This window comes from Catharus ustulatus, chromosome 2, assembly GCF_009819885.2.
Source record: "Catharus ustulatus isolate bCatUst1 chromosome 2, bCatUst1.pri.v2, whole genome shotgun sequence".
Lineage (NCBI taxonomy): Eukaryota > Metazoa > Chordata > Aves > Passeriformes > Turdidae > Catharus > Catharus ustulatus.
Window position 1 is genome coordinate 90,521,724 of NC_046222.1, and position 22,625 is coordinate 90,544,348.

Here is a 22,625-nt window from a genome sequence, read left to right on the forward strand (position 1 = left end):
CTTCTCTATTTTTCCTATCACCTGACATCAAGACAGCAATTTCTACATTTATGGGAGAACTTGTGTTTTGGACAGCAGATATAAAAAAATTGAGACCAGAGACAGAATAGAAAACTTGTGGAAGTTGAACATCCTTCTGGACTGTTACATGATTTCTATCTGGAAGTCTTCCAGCATGGCTTCTATGCTTAGGTTATTCCTACTCTTTGGCAACTGGTCCCCAGCTAATTTTAAAAAAAAAGGCTTTCATGCTGACAAAAGCTTCCACAAGGCATGTGATCTGCAAATACCTGGATCTCCACATTTCCCCACCCCAAACCACTGGAGATATAAGTCAAAAACTCTTCTTCCCTAGATGATACCTATGAGCATCTCTTGAGGGATTACTATAAATTAGTGTATATCATCTGAGGCTCCTTTAACTGCACTTCATAAATAAGGGGCAGGAAAACAACAGTGTGCAGAGTGCAGTGTCTGGTTTGAGCTGCATCCAGGGCTGGCTGAGCAGCAGCAGGCAGGTAAGGGAGCTGTAGCCCCCCACATACTACACGTGCCATACAACACCAGCTGCTGTAGGAGCAGCTTCTGGAGATGCTTTGGCTGGCTGTGCTGGCATGAGGGAAGTCACAGAAAAGGGTGAGACAGAGAGCAAAACACCACAGAGTCCAGAAGTAATCTTATCTGAGTTATATCGGGCTAGTTTCTAGAGTATCACTATAGGCAGGGTGCACATATTACCTGGAGCATCATCTCCTTCCATTATAAACCTCCAATGATGGTTTATAAACAGAAATGCGGTCAAGCTAGAAATAAGCTGTCACACAAAATGCTGACATCTCTAAATACCAAGAGTATCTGAGAGATTTTATCTGAGATTAAAAATATTGCATTTGTTTTTCTCAGAGGAAGTGGAAATCACAAGAAAAATCAACATTACATTACCTAATCTTTCTCATTTTCATTTTTAATTCCCTCAGCATGGGGCTGAGATAGCTCTGCTCCTTTGCACTGAGCGCCATGACAACCAACAGACCTACATGGTATCTGCACTGCCATTCAACTTGTTACCTCAGGAAAAATGTACACACCAAATGCTCAAACTCGTTTTAAACCTATTAAATATAAATAACTAATATGATTTGACCTAGATAGCTGAATGTAATGTACCATAATATCCCAACATAAAAAAGCAGACCCATAGTGTAAATGCATTTATAAATCTTATGGAGACTAAGTAAAGTTGCTGCAAAGAGTTCATCTGTTGTATTATAAGAGAAGTTTTCCTTAAACAGAATGCTTTCAATATCAAAAATGGGAGAATAGCATTCAAGAACTTAGATACTAATTGTACATTATAATAACAAATTTCCATGAACAGTGTAGTTAAAGCGTTTCATACATATGTACTTTTATAAATTATATACATCATAAATCTCCATAATTAATATCCCCAGAGAAAAAGTGTATTTTAAGTTGCCCTTAAAGATCTAGTTTTTGCACCTTATTGGAACCTAAAACTCAGAGGTAAAACACCACACCTTTTAGCAGTATTTGTCAATGAAACAAGCTGTAGTTACACACACAAATCAAACACAAATAAGCAAAATAAATATATACTAGTTCCTTGCCACTAGCCATTAAACAAACTTCACTTATGAATAGGTGTATCCAACTCAACCATCAGCCTTATGTTTCCCTTTCATCTGGTAGATTATCGATATGCTAGAAATCTCATGTGATGCCAGATGTTCGGTTTGCATTTGACATGCAAATAAGAACAATATATCCAGTTTTACCTCTTGTCCTTATAAATTATGCTACAATTTTCATACATAGTTTATTTAATTGCCTTTCTGTTTTCCCTAAGAAGCACTATCATTCTGGCATCTGGCCTTTGCAAGAGAATGTAAGATTCTCATCTGAAATTTACAAAGGGCTATTAGGATCAAGCTCACACTCTTCAGCTGATGCAAGGCATTCATTCATTTATTTAGCACATCTTTCCCTCTGCCAAATTTAAATTATTGCATCTCTTGTTGATACAGGAAAAATGTCTAGCACTTGCACCCTTAACCTGTAATTGCTTTAAAGATTAAGAGCTTGGAGTCGTCTGGCTGATCTCAACTTTATTCAGTTTAATTCTCATGTTCTCTAAACATTATTTTCCCATTCTACTGCAGCTTTCTCCTCAAACATTTCTTAAGTCTTCTTCCCTTGTATCACTGAATTCCCTAAGCCTTTATTTTGTATTTGATTTGATTTTTGTTCCTTAAATACTTAATTGCTTTTTCAGTTACCCAGATAACATCCAGAGACATTCAAACATTAATGGCTTTGCTTCCAGCTACTGACCAGCCATATAAATCTGTTCACACACCACAACTCTCTGCATGAAAATTAGGTTCAACTCTGTCCTAAACTTCAATACAAAATCTGTTTGAAATCTGCTGATTTAAACCAGTATGCCACAAAAAACCACAGTTGTCAATGCAAACCACCCACCTTCATGACCCTAATGTTTTGACACATTTGAATCTGTCAGGAAGTGCAAAACAAATGAATTTCATTTGTAGCTGGGAGACAAATAAAATTATTTTGGGTGGAGTTTGCCCCATAAACCAATTCCACCAGATTCAGTATTGCCTTTCATCTGGTACCACATCCATTCATCTTTTGCTCAGAAACAGGAAGAGGAGGCTGCTGCTTCTGCCATCCTTGATTCAGACCACATGAGCCCCAGCTCAAAGAGGCACAAGTTGGCTTGAGGCTGGAATTTGGTCCACAGGATCTGACAAAATAACTTTTTTCTCTCCTTGAGATCAAACTACTCTCACAGAAGTGCAGCAGAAAGCAGGACTGTAGGAAAACACAACGAAACTGCCTGTACATGCTGTCCTCTGCAATGTTCTACAATCTATTGTGTTCTTATTCCTCTCCTTCATGACAGTCTAAGTGGGGAAAGAAAAGATAAACATTTAGTTAACATGTGAGCTCATCTCAATGATTTATTATTGGGACCTTTTTCTTTGTTTGTTTACAGCTGTTGCAAAAGGATTTCTTTCACTGAAGTATCACCTGGGTGTGATTTCCAACAGAAAATATATTAACTGGAATTAAGCATGAAGACTACTAGGTATGCAGAGCTATGCTATAGAATGTATATCTGGTCACCTCCAGTATGTTACCTCATATTTTTAAAGTTTAAATGACCATCTGATAGAGGAAACTGAGGGTATAAGACCAAGATGAAAAATGCAAAAAAACCCCAAAGTATCAAATAATCCCTGTTAAAGATATTTCCACACAAAAAGATAACCGAAGAAATGAAGCCACATATATGACTCAGAATTAATTGCACTTGACTATTTATGAGCATGTGCATTTCTATGAGCATGAAGAGTGTTTTCAGCAAAGGAGGAAGACTGACTGAATGACACGCAAGCACCACTAGCCACAGCCCTTGAGGAGCCACAGTCCCAAACGAAACAGATCATTGCTCATATAAGAAGGTAAATAGTGGAGAAAATGTAAAAGATTGACAGACTACAGGGCTATGACATGACACTGCAGAGGATTATGAGAAAAAGCAAAAAAAGGACAGTAATTGATGTCAGTAGTAAATAAATCAGCTACATTACAGGTAGAGGAACACAGTTCTGGGAATTTCTTATTTTGAAAGGAAGAGTGAACTGTTTCTGCTGAATCAGTGGTTATCAGCTCTGGAGCAGTGTTTCCTTTACAGGTAGGCAATATTTCTGAACTGGGTTTCAACTGAGGTTTTTGGCAAAAACTACTGTGGATAACATAGGTGGATCCATTCTGGATGTGTTTGTAGCAGCACGGGTGTACTCAAATTTCCGAAATCTTTCACACCCAGGTGGACATTGCAAGAATCCAATGTGTGCCATGTTTGCATTTCAAATGTGTATCCTGCCCTTTCTTCAGCAAATGCAACCCACAGGAAAACAAGAAACCCACAGCGCTGTGCTCTTGCATTACAGCACACTAGTGTTAGGGCTTGTTAGTGCTTCTCTGCCTCTCACTTTCAACAAAGTCTTGAGTGTATCAGTGGCAAACGCTGTTTGAGGTTCAAAAGAGGGGGAAAGGAGCCTTGGTACGGTATTTGCTATGTACAGTGTACGTGTGAGAAAGAAAACATAGTACATTTCTACAGCATTTAATGATAAAGACTTCGACATCTTTAATTTTCCTCCTCCCTCTATCACCTCTATAAAAGCAAGGCTGCTTTTAAATGCATTATTTTTTTTTTCCTTCATTTTCCGTGCACTATTCCTCTGTCATTCTCTCTGCCACAAAAATCAATAGATACTAATACCATTACATGAGCAGGGATGTTGGTTTTGCAATAACTTCTGGACACATAGACATGCAGTTCATAATTTGTCATATATCTTTGACCAACTCTTTCCCCGTTTGCTCTCTTACATACCTCTCAGGGCCTCCTGCTAAGACCAGACAGTGTTGAGATGCCATAATGCACATCTTTGTTTTACGTGAGTCAAACAGTCAGGAAAATGTTTTCTGTTCATACAAATATAAAATCACCTTTGCTAAATATTACATTCACTTGTACATGGCCTAGGAATAATAAAACTTGCCCCTTTGTTTGTCAGATATATGTAACAACATTTCTACTCAGCATTCAACAACTAAACCCACTGTGACAGTAAGTTTTGCCACATGGAAAATGGACTTCTTGTTTCATGGTATCTTTTCAGACTGCACTTCATATGCATTGCATTACAAGGAACAGTTATGTTGCAAGAATATTGTAATACTCCCTTTTATAGCTATATTATGAAATAGCACAAAAGGAAAGGAAAATGCTTTTTCAGTAGACCACCAAGACAGTATTGCACTTCGAGAGAATATATAGTCCAGACCGATGAAGCATTCAAAAATCACTCCTCTGCACAGTCATGGGTTTTATTTAGACATTCAGAGCAAGGAATACTCTGCTGTAAGAGATATAGATACCACTAGTTACTTGGAAAAAAAGTCTTTTATGAGTGCTTTTTAAGACAGTTTTATGTGTCTCCACCATATCATTGACCTGATTTGCCATAAATACATTGCTGAACTACAGCAAATACATTTCAACTACCTTGAAAACAGTAACAACACCCAGCATCACAGTCAGTCAGTCATGAAGATACACACATTACTGCCTCACAAGTAGTTCAAGGCTGAAATTTCTATTAAAAGAGAAAATAATTAAAGCACCAGATTGGAATTGCTCATTTTAATGCTGCATAACCCATCACAAATAATACAAAAATTCTGTTGTGATTTTGAAATCACTACACATTTTAAGTAAATGAAACGGGTTATGAAACATTACAAGGAAAAATAGAGGCCGGCACATGTCTTTTTGTATGATAGGAGAGTATTTGTACTATGTCATTAATATTTGAGAGGGAGATATCTATCTGATGCATTGGATTTGATGAGGAGGAGAGAGGTGATTCCCCCTTCAGTGAATAGGAAAAAAAAAAAAAATATATATATATATAGATTTTTCTTAACTTACAGCTACAAATATACTGCATGCCTTCTCCTAATAGCTGGTCATGCAGTTTATAAGCTTCATTTCAGAAAGAGCAAATCTAATATCCCCAGCAAACATTCAGGAATTTTGTAGTGCTGACGACATAGTGTATCACAACAAATGTGACCTAGAGGCACTGCAGCATGCCAGATACAGTATGTGCACAGCCTCTGGCATGTGCAGGTGCCAAAGAGGAGAAGAAGCAAGAAAATCCTTTCCCTTTAGCACATTCGCATCATTCCCATTTCCTGAAAGACAGGATAAGCACACACACCAGCTCCTACAGAGAAAGAAAATGGGTCCTTTAGCTGTAGCAGTAATAGGAGATTTTCTATATCAGGATTTGGAAGAGTTGTCTTGCAACTGAGGTCAAGATCGTAAGTGAGGTTAATACAAGTCTCCAACTGTTAAGAAGTGAAGACTCCGGAAAATGGAGAAGAATTTTCTCATACTCTTTATTTCAAAATAAAATTCACCTGTGAGGCCTTTAGAGACTCTAGGGCTTCACTTCTTTAATATGGCTAGAATTATTTCATCTAGTTTCTACAGAATGAAGAGGAACAGGTAGAGGTAACATACACAGATCCTTTACATCTCAAGTTATTTAGAACAGATGAATTTGAAGTTTTCTTATTCATCCTCAGAGGAGTTGTCTAAGGAGTTCAATATTCACAGTTATGTATTTTTAAGCAAAACACTTAAAATTATATCAGTAGCATACACACTGATGAGTGTTTTATGATCTGTTTATCTAAAAGCCCCTTCAAGTAACTGTGTTTCAGCCTTTGGGGATGGCAAGAAGGGAGGTTTTACTTGATGAACTGCACAGAGCTACCCCTGAGGAGTCTCTGCACACATCTCTAGCAATATAATTTTCATGTTCTTTCTTCAGCAGACAGTAGCATGGTCATTAGAGAATACAAGGAGTTTTCCAAAGCTTAATAGGCTTCTGCCTTCTACATCTATCAGTACCTTGCCCACAAGTACAAGCTTTTGTACTTAACTATGGACCCACCAGTATGGGTTTGATCTACTCTAGGTTTTCTAGATTTCCCCATCTCTCATATCCGAAGAGGATGCTTTCAAAGTCCTATCCTGTACAACATCACCTGGAGTTCAAAATTCAAAGAGTTTTCAGCTGGTGCTTACTTTTTCCCTTTCGCTTTTCCCATCCCGTACCTCCCTTCCCACTAGGTAAGGATGACAAGTCCATCATCATGCATATGTATTACCCTCAGCTGAATTCTGTCTTTGGCAATCAGACTGTGGTAAATAAAATGTATGGCCTGAAGAGGATTCTGCTTTGGTTCTTATATCCTTGTAAAGCAGAGAAGAAAGAAAGTGATGCTGCTTCTCTTTTTGTAAGACATGGGTATCAAAATAATTTAGTGTGGAAATTCTACCAATCTGGTGTCTTTTCTTAAACAGACTATTCTGCAATACACTCATATAACCTATTTATATTATTGGTTTTATTTTTTTATATGTATTTCTTTCTCCCAAGGCCAAACTAATCATTGGACTGTGCACTTGTGCAAAGCAACCTCTTGGACAAATTCTACTTGAGAGTTTTACCAAATTATAGCTGCATTTTAATAAGCCCACAATCCAACAGACAACAAAGTAAACAGGAAAAGCTCTGCTGGAGCCAGACTCTCTCTGGGCTTTTCAGCTGTTCTGTATGTAAAATGATTATTACATGTTTACATACTCATGCATGGGGGAGAATGAGTTCAATTTTAACTGTCAATATGTATATGTGCATATCACAGTACCCAATTTGTTGTTATTTAAAAAAACTAAAACAAGGCTTTGTGAGTTCATTAGAAGAGTTCAATAAACACAAGTACTGGCTTCTCCTGATCTGTTCTGAGCAAGCAACCTCAACATAATTTATTCTACCTAGTCAAAATTTTCAGTTTATCAGTTTAAAATTGATCCCTCTTTTCTTGTTTACTGTTGCAATAATGGATCTGCAGTTGAAAGAAAAGAGGTTTGTTCTTATAAATAAAAGAAATACAGTGATATTCATGTTAACATATTTCCCTGGTATTGAAGAGTTATAAAAATGGAGAAAGGGGAAGGAAGATGCCATTATGCAAATTTCTGTTAAATAGATGAACAAGTCCATGAAGTATGGCTACCCAGTTCTGGCAGCTTCTGCCTGCCTTTATTCCACTTATATTTTACTGAGTAAAATTACCTTCTGCTATGCCTCTCTGTCTTGGTAAAGCAATATCCTGCTGGTCAAAACATTAAGTATTGCTGAAGTCATTGGTATATCAAGGTATTCAACATCTCTTTTAGACTCTGATCCAAAATACACTGTGATAACTGATGCATTCCTCTTACCAGAGTAGGTTTCATATCACAATCACCTGGGCAGACCCTTTTTCCACCAGGTATTCTGTAATGCTCCATACCATTTGCAGTGAACTCAGCTGTTCAGAAATCATGGCGTTGACATGTGGTTAGGAAATTCCTTTATACTCAGGGAGTACACAGCTGCATACTGCTGGCTAAACCCCTGCACCTTTAAAGTCAAAGATTACTCTTCCAGCAATATCAAGGGGAGCTGGAATGGTTCCTTTGGTCAGCATACCCTGGTCTGCCACACCAACAGTGTCTGTAAGCTGCTAAAGTTGAAATCTTCAGAGAAAAACAGATTTGTGTCATATGTGCCAGCACAGTCATAGAAAACTTTCATCTACTCAAGTGAGTTTCAAGCATCCTTCACCAAAAATATCTCTTCTACTCTTTGAGCACTTTTCTAAATATTTGGCTTATCTAAATTCATCACAGATAAAACAAAAGCAAATTAAAGGACTACATTAGAAAGGATAGTCCCATCCTCTTAAGCATTGATGCTTGTTTTATGGGAGTCCAGCAGAGGTCATATGAGGGACAGAGACTACTTTTTATACTTTTATCCCTCCATTCTCTTTCTTCTCCAAGAGTGACATAGTCTCGAGAAGGAAGGCTAGCATTTGGGATAGCTCTAAGGAGCCTAGTGCATCCCCTGGCCTGCAGTCCATGATGTAGAATGGTCAAAAGTGATTTAGAATGTTCAAAAGCAATTGAACATGCAGCTTGTCTCTAATGATGCCCAGAACCCTGGGGACAGGCAGTTCCACATGCACATGTTGGTTTAGTAAAGTACTTGCCTCCTGTTCCATCTGTGTAATCTTTTCTATATGGAGAAAAACAATAGGGCTGAGCTGAGCTTACTACCTTACCCATTGGGAACTCCTGATTATTGAATGCCTAATATCACAACCCTAACATTGTATGGAAAAGGGTTTTGATATTTAAAAAGTCTTCCCAAAGGTATTTGATTAAGTAGGTCAGTCTCTTGCCTAGTCAACACAGCTCCTTCACTTTACTACAGTGCAGCCATTAGGCTGAACTTTCAAGCAATGTTTCCCCATTCAAATTATCTGTCTGCAATAAGGTAACAAATACATGTGACCTTTTACATCATTGGTTTGGTCTTGCAAGTGCAAGTTGGTACCCAGCCTCAACTCCCACTGAGATCACCTGAGCTGAAGATCTCCAGTATCTATCTTACATCTTGCAAATCATGCTTAAAGCCTTTGTATAAACCTTTTCCTCCTTTGTTGCCTACATCTTCTGACCCATTTGTTTTTAAAGCGATACCTCTGAGGGGAAGTGAAGGTTTGCTGTTACATCTTGCTTCTGCCTGACTGCCACTTTACTGCATAACTTCTATTTTGCTGCATTCTCCAGCAGTCCATAAAAGTTAGTCAGAAAAGGAAGCTCCCCTCTACAGTCCAAATGGTTGACATTGGTTTTAGCTTCCTTTCCCATATTTTAGGATTTAATAATCAAATTTCTACAGAAGATTTATCCAACAAAACTTGATTCCCAAACATTGAGGCTTTAGTTTATTTTGAAAAATCAAATTGCATTTTACATTTACTTTTATATTTTGGTATACTATCTTTTCAATCAAATAATCTTGGTTTAATTTTCTGCACTATATATATTCTTTTTTTCCCATTACCCAAGTAGCTGTTTAACAGTTATTTACAAATTAGCATTTGTTTGATCTCAGGTGTCTTTCTGCCTAAAGAATTAGTGATGATTTTGATAATATATACTCCAAAGGTATATTGTTTTGAACAACTCTTTTGACCTACTTGTTTCCATAATGGTTGAGATTTGTCAATGTGATTACTCTTTATCATTTTTCTTCCCTTCCCTTTACCAGAGGTTGATTTTCTTCTAACAACCTCTTTCAATTCAGTAAAAACTTCCTTTCTTTTTTAATTTTCTTAGGTTATTGAAGTCCCCAGATTCCAAAAAACATTAATTTTACATTTTGTCAAATAGAAGGAAGTTCAGTAGATTCAAACAGAACCAGACTGAATAATCTTACCTATGTAATGTTCTTTTTCCTTCACTTTGAAAAATTCAGCAACTGTAGATGAAATTCTTGTTCCTGTGACAGGCTAAAATGAAAATTATAGTAAGCCTTATTCCATTAGATATAAAATATAAAACACTTTGTCACTTTAAAAAAATATTATTCATATCGTGTTATGTAAGTAGCATGCAGACAATCCTGCTCCATCCAGTAGGCATTTTGTTTTACAAAGACCCAATCTTGCAATCCAATCTGAACAGGAGAGTCCTTTCACTTCCACTGAAAACCACTGAATCTATTAGGCACTAGGCTTACAGAGATGTTCTGGCACTTAAAAATGCAGACAGGCTCATAACAAAATCTTTTAAAAATGTACAGAAAATGAATTCTCACTCCAGCTCATTTCTATGTCTATAACATAGACCACTATATTTTATATGAAACAGAGCAAAAAAAATTGAAACATAATTTGGGTTTACATTTAAAAAAAAAAAAAAAACAAAAAAAACCTAAAATTGAAATTCCTGTCCCATGGAACAAGAAAAGGAGAATTTAGAGAATGCTCAGCCAGCAATTTTTTTAAAGACCTTTCAATTTGGTAGAAAACAATTCATCTCTCTGAACTCTGTCATGTTCAGAGATTTGCTGGGTACTGCATCCTTTCTAATTCCAAAGAATACCAACTCCATGTGCTCACAAAGAGGCAAAAGGTTTCATTTCGCATCTGCATGAACAAACCTTGCAGCACTAGAGAAGGGATGGGATTGAAAAGTTCAGTTCTTTAAAAGGATGCTATTTTGTTGAATAGCTTCATAGTGAATATGACATGCTTTTAATCATAGAATCATAGAATGGCTTGGGTTGAAAGGGACCTGAAAAACCATCTAGTTCCAATCCTCCTGCCGTAGGCAGACCAGGTTACTCCGAGCTCCATCCAACCTGGTGCTGAACACTTCCAGAGAGGGATAGGGCATTCATAACTTGGTAATTATACAGCATTACAAATACACCAAAAAGGCACTTATCAGATTTGAAGTATTACACTGTGTTTGAAGATTTTCCTTCCAGGTTATTGCTCAGAGATGACTGCATTTGTCTTCAAGAGTAACGACACTTTCAAATTACTTTTTATAGATTATGAGAAAAACTTCACTAAGTTTTAGCCAATACTGGAGAAAACCCAAATTCAGAACTGTTATTTGCAATATGAATGAAAGGCTCCTCAGAATTAAAATATATTTGAATGTTTGGTTATATATGACACCATCTTTTTGAACTAGAAAGCCCATTAAATGATTATGTAATGACAAATTATTAAAAATTACCACTTGCCAAATACAGAAAGGTTTTTGTAAATATCATAGTGACTTTTTCTTGGAAAGAATAAATGTTTAGGAAATGACTGCAAACTAAACTAACAAGTACAGACACAGAATAAGAATTTCTGAGATATCTCCATACAAATTGTAATAATTAGATATTCATTACCTCTCCCCACCACTGATGAACAAGCTAAAACTGCAATGGTTAAGGCTATGAAGAATTGGCCATTCCATGTTCATATGGACTTTTACTCTATAACTGATTGAGAATGTTTTCTGATTTATACTTTTTAAAAAAAATTTAAACTGCTTGACAAATATTTCATTGTCCCTATACAGCTCACTGCTGCCACTTGTTTGGAAAAATGAAAGGTAAGTTGAAAAATGCACCTTTTCCATTTTCATCTCTAATTGAATTCTCTCTTGACCCCCTTATTCCCCATGGCTGTATTTCAGGTTTTGATGATAAGAAAAAGAATTTTGTATTTGGATAATACAATTTTCTCACTTGCCTTCAGCGACCTTCAGCTCAATTTCCTCTCCCCAGAGACACTGTATATTACAGAATTGAATCAAATTCCTTATTCATAGAAAAAAAGTTCCAATTTAATCTGAATATTCAGCATTTTACACTGGTCAGGGTGATGGATGGCAAATTGAAATGCTTTTGGTTCAGGTAATCAAATGGTAAAATTCAGACTTGTATTGAAAAAAATAATGAAGTCTATTCAATATTCTCATAAGGTACAAAAAAATGCACATTACATGGTAGAACTCGGATTTTTTCTTATTATCTAACCAATAACATCTCCACTGCAAAAAGTATAGTAAAACATTAAGAATTTATGTAGGTTAGAACGTGTGAAAAGCAGCCACCTTTGGGGGGAAATGCAGGCATCGTTGTAAGAGTGCTCAGACGAACAAGTAAAAAACTGGGGGAAAACAGACCTATTCTCAGTATGTACCTACCACCAATGGTGGGTTACCAAAGCTTTTTAATATGTCTTAAATGCTTTTTGAGAAAGAAACACAGCCCTTTTAATCACTTCAAGTTTTTTGATATACTAAACATGGTATATATAGTATATATTATATATAGTATATTTACTAAATATACTATATATAGTATATATACTATATATACTATATAAATACTATTTATATACTATATATATTATATATATTTATATATATATATATATATAAACATGTATATAATATACTAAATGTTTCATTTCCATCCCAGGAAGTTTTGTCAAATAATGTCATCAGTTATCTCATTATTTCCAAAGGATTACCATTTCATTCTAGAAAATCCTCTTGTTACTTGTGAAGTTCAACCCCAAAACAACAATTGATTTAAACAATGCCAGGTTGGCACCACACTATTGATGAAACTTACTTGAACATTTGGGCTTCAACAAAATGTCTCCAAGAAAACAAGAATATAATGATGCTGCATAAATTTGGTTTGGTTTAAAAATTCCATCAGTAGTTACTTTCCACCCTAGAGAATGCACCCTAGAGGTGCACGAAATTATACTGTTTGATTTTCAAATACCATATACCAGTCATTTCTTTTGTAATTATTTGGTGTATTTAAGTCACAAGGAATGCCTAACTGTAGGCACCACTAACAATTAAAAATGTGATGCAGCAACTTAAATGTTAAGGCACTGTGTTAAAAATAAGTCATAAGACACACAAATATATTCATTTCAGTCAAGCCCCAGATTAAATTTTTAAAAAATTAAATTTTTCAACCTTTCCCATAAGAGCAATTTAGGAACCAAACATTACATGAACCACTGTATGGTGTAAGGGTGGTTCTGCAATGGAAGCCACTAATAGGTACACTGATGAACAAGAAAATAAGAGCTCAATTCTTCCCAGGTCCCTTACATCTTCAGGACTTGCAGGAATACAAAGAATTTAAATGCACTATTTTATAGACTAAAGTGAATAGATACCAGATAGATACACAAAGTTATATAATCAGGAACACAAAAATTAATTTAAGGTGTCATAGAAGAGGATTTAAGCATGTGATTTTGAAGTAATTCAAGTAGAAGCTTGTCCTCTGTCCTGAACAGGATGGAAAACAAGTGCATATCTCTGAACTAACCTATTATCTGCATTTCAAGGTCCAGAATGCCAAGGATATTTATGATTTACTTCTGCTGAGAGTTATTTGGAATGTGTGTTGTGAACACCTCTATGGGAATATTAGAAGTGTAAGACACATGTGACAGCAATTTTTACTACACAGTATAAAGGAAAATTATAAAAAATATTTTAATTTTATTGAAAAGTTGCATTCCAATCTTGCTCCTTCCGGGAGAGTTCTTAGTCCAGTCCTTGTAGAAGGGCTAAGTACCAAGTCAAGTTATGTGAGGAGATGTTTAAAAGTCAGGAAACAGCAGCATTGAAATACTAATACAAGCTGGTTTCATGTTACCATGGGGACTATTCCCAAAGGCCATATTAGCCTATGGTCACTAAGCCCCATGGGGGAACTTCCACAACCAAGGGACACCAAAAGGCTCTTCTGGAGGGCAGTTCAGATCAGGAAACCAGCTCCAGCCCAGAGGAGTCTGCATCACCCAGATAAATTTAGCCACTATGAATACCCTTCATACATTCAAATTACATTCTTTAGGTGCAATTATTTTGCCCAGAATCATGTGGAACATTATGCAAGCTTTGTCTTCTTCCAGTGTGCACTTTTCTCATTTCCATAATAGTCCTGTATTGGATCTATACCTCGGCAGTTGCTGACTGCTGTCACATTCACTTCTTTTTTCAGCTGGTAGTATTAAAAGCTAAATGTTAATTACAGGCACTATTTCTCTAACCTTGTCTCTGGGAGAGAATATTTAGTTGGGAATAGTATTGTTCATCACAGCTGCAGCCTATTAGATAAATGCTTCTTAAAAGCCAGACTCCATGTCTGCTGCCTCACTGAGGACTGGGGTAGAAAAGCAGCTCAAGGCAGTCATTGTTAGTGCCCCTCCAGTGCTCCTTTCAGACCAAAGGACAAACATGGTTGTGACAGTGTGCAAAATACTCTGGCCCAATGTTCAAGAGGCATTTGTTTTTGGTCTGTGTGCTAACCTCAGAGAGCATGGAGAGAAGCAGAGGTTCCCGTGTTAGCTGGCAGGGCACACAAGCTGCTGATACGCTCTGAATGTACGCCAGCTTGGGTAGCAATTTAATAAAGCAGCTGAAGCTAATGCCATTTTTTGGCACCACATAAAAGAGTTTGTTGTAGGGTCACATATATGCATATAAAGGGTCATGTACCAGCAAATTTTCAGGAAATAGTAGACATGCACATTATTAGACTGAATTGCTGTCTGGCTCCAATATCTAAAATATGTAGCCAACTCTTAACCCTACGTCTCAGCATTCTGATGCACTTAAATCAGAAAAACATGTAGGGTTTCTGTGTCTTAAGTGAAGTTTCTAGAGTAGGAGAAGAATATCAAGAAAGTAGCACCAGATTCTATACAGAAATACCTGAAGAGCAATACTGCTGGAATTAGTGCCACAACTGACACAATATTTTGGTTAATAAACACTTTTCAAAATCTGAGATTTGCTTCTAAAATCTTGATTTTAAAAAGATTATTCTTTAAAGGGGCTCTTTTTTTTTTAATTAGGATTTTTTAACCAATGATTTTATATTTCCAATACTTTCTTTGCAACTACAAGGCCTCCTTTTAACATGCATGTCTAATGGAAGATAACATTAATTCATAATCATGGGACTCTGGAGCTTTATAAGAAAAATACTAAATCTTATTAAACTTGTGATAAAATTATTGGTGTTGGCAACCTTGCAGACATATGCCTAGAGCTGCACAGTGTTTTCCTCCTCTAACTACTGTAACTAAAAGGACTTTAATGAGAGCAAAAGAATGTGGCTCTGTCTGCCCAGAATCTTTTGGAATTTTCACTTTTCCCTAATGAAAATGAAAACAAATACTTTTCTTTTTTTTTCCTGTAAGCTTTTACGGACATCTGAACTGACTTTCATAATGAAGAAGGATTAAGCAAACTCAGGAAAATTATAAATGTGGTTTGTATTAGTGTACTAATTAGCTCATAAATTTAGAAATAGTTAATCTTTTAGTTTTGCTGAATGAAAATAGTGGTCGAATTGCAGATCAGATTTGTAAATGGAGTAATGCAGTGGTGAATTAAACCCCCCAGAGCATAGGTGTCTGATCTCATAGCATCATGAAAACTGGAAATCTTGCTACTGGCTTTGAAGAGCACAAGGTGAATTTAGCCAAAGTTGTAAAACATTACTCAAGCAGCCAGATACTTAGCAAATAATAATAAAAATAATGTGATTTATTAGGTGTGTACTTCTCATTGTATTGTAATCCAACAACTAACTATATTAATTATTTTTAGTTCCGTGAGCTAATTAGAGCAGTGGTAGCTGGCAAAATTCTGTGGTTTACTGCATTTTCTATTTAATATATGTATTTATATACATGGATATTCAAAAGACCCTGCCCTAGAAATATACATGTTATTACAGAAACAATTGTGGGTACCAAGTAATAAAAATATACTTGTCCATTTAATGATTTACATTTCTTTAGAACTGCCAAAGCAGAAAAAGAGTAGAGGCTCTGTTGTACACTGCCCCAGTGATAATCTGACAGAGACTGCTCTGATGAGACAAAGAAAAGTAGATTCTACCTCAAAACAAGTTTAGGTCTCAGTTTTTCAGACTGGGTCCTAGCCAGGTGATGGAGATGCAAGAGCCAAGCACCTGGGCATAGTAGCAGACGAGTAACTGGCAGACACTACAGGCTGCGGGAAACAAGAGCTCAGAGTCTTCTCTCCCCTTTAATGAATGCACCAGGACAAGGTTAGAAGAGAACTGGGCTCAGTAACACTCAACATGGAGAATGAATGGACTCCCATTCTCACACCCCATAAACATCCTCACGCACACCTTGTTAAACACCACCCCAGAGACTGCATTTCAAGCAGTTTTCCATAAACTCCATGTGACCTGGATACAATGCTAGATAAAACCATTGGATAAAATACAGCACTAGAAGTATGTGAACCTGGGATTAGAAGATCAGGGCGACTTAATGCGGAACCAGCCCTCACATCTGGACTGCTGTAAACATCGCTCAGTTCAAGGCCCCTGTGGAAAAAAACCAACACACCAACAGTAATTCAGTAAAATGTGTAAGAACTGCTCATTGCTAGAGCCCTGCAGTGATATGCAGTAGGAATTAATCTAAAAACATGATGGCAAACAACTGCTGAATCAATTTTCTTCTTTGGCTTGTAGTGCACCTGTTCTTACAGTATCTACATTTTCATACTCTTCCTTTTTTTCTTGCAGAGATATAATTATTCCTGCATTAAACCAACTGCTCAGGTAAGGAAAGAGCCAGTGACAAGGCCTTATTCTAACTACATGGTGTATATTATAAGGAGGAAACAAAATGTGTCTGCAAGTACAGAATGTTTAAATGCCTCTATTCACGATGCAAGCTGGAAAATTACAAAACAATTTGTAATTATACCTCTGATTTGCTCTTAAGGAGTTGTGCACTAGCAAGCTATTAACCAGATCCTGTATTATTGCAGCATTTTACCTCAAGGTGGTAGGAGACAGAAAATTCAAGCCTTGCACCTCAGTATTAGACTCTTCGGAGAGCATTGCTGGCTGCCAAACATGTGCACCAAGTCAGCATTGCTGACATACTTTTGCCTGCTTATGATGCTACTTCTGGAGGCCATATGACCTATAGTTCACCATCCCAGCTCTATTTTTGGTAAGCTGCTGCAAGAAAGGACGGAGTGGTATGGTTAGCTGGTATGGGTACATAGTTCAATGGATTACCAGTTACTACCATTTTCTTAGTATTTATCTTCATTTTAAATGATGCAGAATAAGGCATGCAAAACCCTCTCAATTGCCCCCCAGATTAGTACCAGGACTAGGAATCTGAGTGACAGTGTGTTAGACTTTATCCTTCACTTAGTGGAAAGCACCATTTACACACCCCTGAAGTCTCTCTGACTGCATACCATAAGTAGGTTTACAAGGAACATCACCTTGGCAGTATAACCTCAGTGAATCCATCTGGCCAAAATTTTCAGTAAAACGAACTTAAATAAAAGTGACCAGTTTGTCAGGGGCATTCAGCACACATGCTTCCAACTAAGTTAATACATCAGGAAATTAGGACACAATTATTTTAGTGCTTATATATATAGCACTATAGGTTAGAACTGGACTTCAGATGCCTAAATTTCAAAGTTGTGAAATATGTCAGCAAAAGCATTATAAAACCAAAAGCTTAATCAAAATGCAATATTATCCTCAAGGCCTTCAAAAGAGGTACTGTAATTCTGTTCCCTGAGTGACAGGCTTCCTGGTTTAACCCCAGCCATCAACCACATATCACACAGCTGCTCATTCACTCACCCACCAGCAGGATCAGGGAGAAAATTGGGAGGGTAAAAGTGAGAAAACTCATGGATTGAGACAAACACAGTTTAAGAGGAAAGGCAAAAGCTATGCACACAAGCAGAACAAAACAATGAAGTTAATTCACTGCTTCCATGGACAGCCAGGTGTCAACTCATCTCCAGAAGAGCAGGGCCTCATCATACAGAACAGCGACTCAGGAAGACAAGAGTCACCACTCCAAACATCCCCCTCTTCCTCTTTCTTTCCCCCACTTTATACACTGATCATGATATTATGGTCTGGAACATCCCTTTGGTCTGATGGGGTCAGCTGCTCTGGCTCACAATCTCCCATGCATCCTTAATCTCTTCATTAGCATGGCAGTGGGAAAAGTAGAAAAGGCCTTGGATCTGTGAAAGTCCTGCTCAGCAATACCAAAAACATTTCTCTATTATCAACCTATCTTCAATAAAAATCCAAAGCAAGCCCCATACCAGCCCCTGTGACAAAAGTTAACCCTATCCCAGACAAAACCACCACAAAGACATATGAAAAATTCCAGAATAAGGACTCAGAAAGATCCTACAGTGAACTGTATTTTGATCTCAGGCACAAGTTCCACCTCAAACTGCCAATCTGTTTAAGGATGATGACTCTACTTTTGAGACTGGATGAGAGTCCACTTGACACAGCCCTGTGCAAGCAAGAAAATAAAATACTCCAAACACATTTATCCTACCTAACTTCAGACTTCTAAAATGTAGTTTTATGTACCTTAAATAGTAATTGAGATTTTTATTAAGTAGTGGAGAGGAACACTTTTAAGTCATGTTACAGCTGATCTAGGTTAGATGTCTACCTCTGGATACCCTTTATCAGGCCTTAGAAATGTTACTTTAGTACAGAGAGATTGGAGACACCTCTTTATTAACTGTATGTCTAAGTTGTACAGACCCAAGGTTATCAGGGAAGACACCCAGTTCTCACTGCAAAATGCTGATTAGGAATGGAAATATTCCTTATGAACACCACTGCCCCGTGTACACAGTGACAAATAAAGGCAAAGGAAGACTGATATTTAGCCAGGAACATACATTGGTAGTACTGCTAACATCACACTTGCTGAGTCAAGATGGGTGAAGCAAGGTCAGAAAGGAGCTGTAGGTAACAGAGCCAACAAGAGCTGGATGTGGCTCTTCTGCACCAGGGTTAGCACCTCACACACGGTATGGAGGGAGGTACTGTGCTACACAGGTAAACCAGCATGATGTACTAACTCCACTGCCCTGGCTTGTTAGGCTCAAGCATTCCTGTTATTAATTGGCTCAAGTTATATCATTGCACCACGCTCCTGCACTTATAAACAAGTGCCTTACCTAAAGCATAGTCTGTGTCTTACAGCAATGCTAAGTGTGACCCCACCACTAAACCTTTAGGTATCAGTTGGACATTGCATGCTCAGTACTTTCATATTTAATCATTATTCAGTGGATTTTTAAAGAAACTCATCCTTAAGCCAGATGGATACATTTCAATAAAATGGTAAGACACTAGAACAGATTTTGTTTTTTATACTTTGAAAGCAATAAAAAAAAAAAAGGTTTGGTTTCTGTACTCACCATGTCAAGCAAGAACAAGGACATAGCAGTCAAAAAGGATTTTAAGTTTCAATTCTCAGTGGAAGATCTGAACAAAGAGGTTTATTTTAGGTATTTCTCCACTTTTGGCCAAGTTTGAACCCCTGTATCTCTACAAACACATCCCTACCAGTAGATACACTGCTGAGTAGAACTGATTCATCTAGACACAAGTTCAAAACATCTGTCACAATTGCCAGTACTGCACAACTTGGTGAGGATGCCCGAAGTGTCTTCTGCTTAACAGAAGGCACATGGAATTGATTCCTCTCTCACACAGATTTATCCATGACACAGCCTAATGAAGTCAGAGTTAGAACTGCTTTGAATTTACACTAGCATGCATGAGAGAACACTACGACTGTGTGCATCTCTCAGAGGTTTTTTTTAATTTCTTTTTTTCTTATTTCCCATGTTCCTCTGGGAAATCTCATTGCCAGTTTCAACAAAGGGCATCATCTCTTTGCAGATGATATCCAACTCTACAACTCTGTCAAGTCACTCTCTGATCCCCTTCTTGCCACCTGTCTTCAACATGTCAATCAACAGATGGCTACACCATCACTGAGGAATGCTTCAAAGGCATTCAAAATGTTTTAAAAGTCCTCTTTGTTCCATGTCTCTTGCTCTGCTATCAGTCTTCTTAATTCAGCCCTTCAGTTCTCTGCCAAAAATCTTACTGCTATCCATAACACAGGGTTTTAAATTTCTTTTCCCCTACTCAAAAGCTACTTCCATAATATTTACAGATTTATCCATATTTCAACATCTGCTTCCGCTGTGTTATGTTTAATGTTTTACTTCAGTTTAAAAAATGTCCTTTTGTCCACTTTGGCTTCGCAAAAACATATTTTCTAACTTCACCAACCAATGGGCTGGAAACAGAACACTAACGTACTTCCAAAGTGGAGACTCCCTCAAGAACTTTCAATGTCTACTTAAGCGCAAAATCTTATTGTAAGACTTGTGAAAATATATTTCGGTGTCTACAGTTGGAAGCTAAAGCCTTCTGATATACTTAGAAGAGTAACACTGGGGTTTGCCAGATGACTGTTATTACCAAAATATCATTCTGGTATTACCTAAACGTAATTGTGTTGGACTGTACCAGATTTCTCTTACAGCATCTCAGCTCCTCTTTAGCCCTTTCTTTGTGTCCTCTCTACAAGCTTCCAAAAATGAGAAAGCAAGCCCATTCCTTCACTTACCCTGTTTTACTCTTGCCTGCATTTTCAAGCCTTCCCTTCAAACGACTGTATCATCTTCAGTACAGCCCCATTTCCACAGCATTAACGTTCCAACAATTTCTAATAATAACCTGTCATAAATCTGGAGTGTCTCTGCTGGTAAACAAAGTGGCAGAACGTAAAATGGATTAACAAAAGTGAAGTGTTGCCAGCCACATGAGGAAAAATCAGCCCAGTGGAAGTAGGGAATCTGATGAGTCTCTGACGCAAAAAATACCAAAGAAAAACACTATATGGGCCAATGGTCAACCACCTAAACCCCACTGATAAGTGCACCCAGGGAGCCTCAAAGGAGTGCCCCTCAAGGCTGACTACCACAAAATGCCTGCGTATGTTTTCCAGTACAAAAAAGGGGCTGCAAACACACCGGCACACATCGCTCTCTTAGCAAGGGGATTATCCTTGTGTTTGTTACTGTCTGAACCTCATCTTTCATCCTAACACTTACAATCCCGTAACACTAGTGGAAACCATAGCCACTGTGTACAAAGAGCATTTAATGTTCTCCTCTTAACAGCATTTAGCAGATGGAATCAGCCTACTTTCACAAAACCACAGAATGGGGAAATTGCGTGGAAGGGATTCCAGCGGTTCGTATGATCCAGCCTCTGCTTAGGCAGGGTCGCCCTGGAGCACATGGCCCTTCTGAAGGGCCGCACAGCCCTTTGGGGTATCTGCCACTCCTCCCATCTCTGTGTCACCAGCAAACTTGTTGAGGAGATGCTCTCTCTGCCCCTCCATCACTTTGCCAGCTCCTCTCAGACAACCAGCGAGGAGCAGCCCGTCAGGGCTCTCAGCCGGGCACAGGCGGCTGCACCCCGCCGGCTCGGGCAGGGCAGGCAGGGCTGTCGCCATGGCGACCGGCGGCCGCGTCCCGCGGGGCGGAAGGGCCGCGCTCTCGCGAGATGGCGGCGGCCGGGCCGGGCCGGGCCGGAAGGAGGCGCGCATTTGAAGGCGGCGAAGGCGGGAAGGGGCGGCCGCGGAGGCGGAGTGGAGCAGGTGAGTGTGTTTGTCTCGTGGCATAGAGTCACGTCGCCCTTGAGCTGCCGCTGCTTCGGGCTGAAGTGCGGGGCTCGCCCGAGGGGAGCGAGCCTGTGGCCGTAACGCCGGCTGCCCGTGCCGGGGCCGGTGCCGGGCTGGCCCTTCCCCAGGACCGTTTCTTTCCCGGCGAATGGCGCTTGAGGATGGCTGAGCGCAGCCGCCAGCGCCGTGAAGGTGTCGAACTTAAAAAAGTAGGGAAACAAGGGGCCCCTCATTTTCAGAAACGGAATAACTGAACTGTAAAGTTATAGCGGTTTGGAAAGTTTAAGTGGTATAGTGTTACAAGGCTTCTAGTTCTGCCACGGGACGAGGATGAGCTTTAAGTTTTAGGAGGATGTCCGTTTCATATCTGTTACTCGTTTCCAAATTGATGTGGTTGTTTTAAAGCTTGTTCAGCCAAGTATTTGTTTATAGAATCATTTAGGTTGGAAGAGACGTCTGAGATCATCTATCATGTAACTTTTACCGAATGCGTATAGAGCTGATTCTGTGAAGGGCTTTAAAAAAGCACCAACATGAGGAAGTACAGATTTTATTTGTACTGTACCAAATAATGAATTAATTGGATGCCAAAAATCTTGATGGTAACTTCAGTGTGGTTCTCAGCGTTTCATTCCAGCCCCAAACAAAACAAAAAACCTCACCTGTTTGTTTCAGGTGAATAACTGAACCTGAAATCGCACTGTCAGAGTTCTCGAGTTACACTGGTTTAGAAAAGCTGCAAAAGTGAACGTCAAATAAGAGGTTTTTAAAATTTCAAATAACAGTGCTTTGGGAATCACTCACATGAGGGGATGCAAAATTTTAAATCCATATCACAACCTCAGAATGAAAATTGAGCCTTCAGTCTTAATTCTAAATCTCTTGACTGAAGGACTTGCATATTAAATAGTATTTGTTCTATCACCAGAGCTTAGCATAAATTTCTTGGATATTTAGTTCTTAGTATATTCAATTATAAGTAT

General features: G+C 38.3%; 1 protein-coding gene across 2 annotated transcripts in view; it reads left to right on the forward strand.

Moving 5' to 3' along the window:
* The first annotated feature begins 21,538 nt into the window (after positions 1 to 21,538).
* Positions 21,539 to 22,625, forward strand: part of PPP2R3B (protein phosphatase 2 regulatory subunit B''beta) — a 45,779-nt gene continuing 44,692 nt past the window's right edge. For both annotated transcript variants that reach the window (XM_033053373.1, XM_033053374.1), the window contains exon 1: positions 21,539 to 21,618. The gene's annotated coding sequence lies outside the window, so the exon portion shown is untranslated. The remainder of the gene's footprint in view (positions 21,619 to 22,625) is intronic.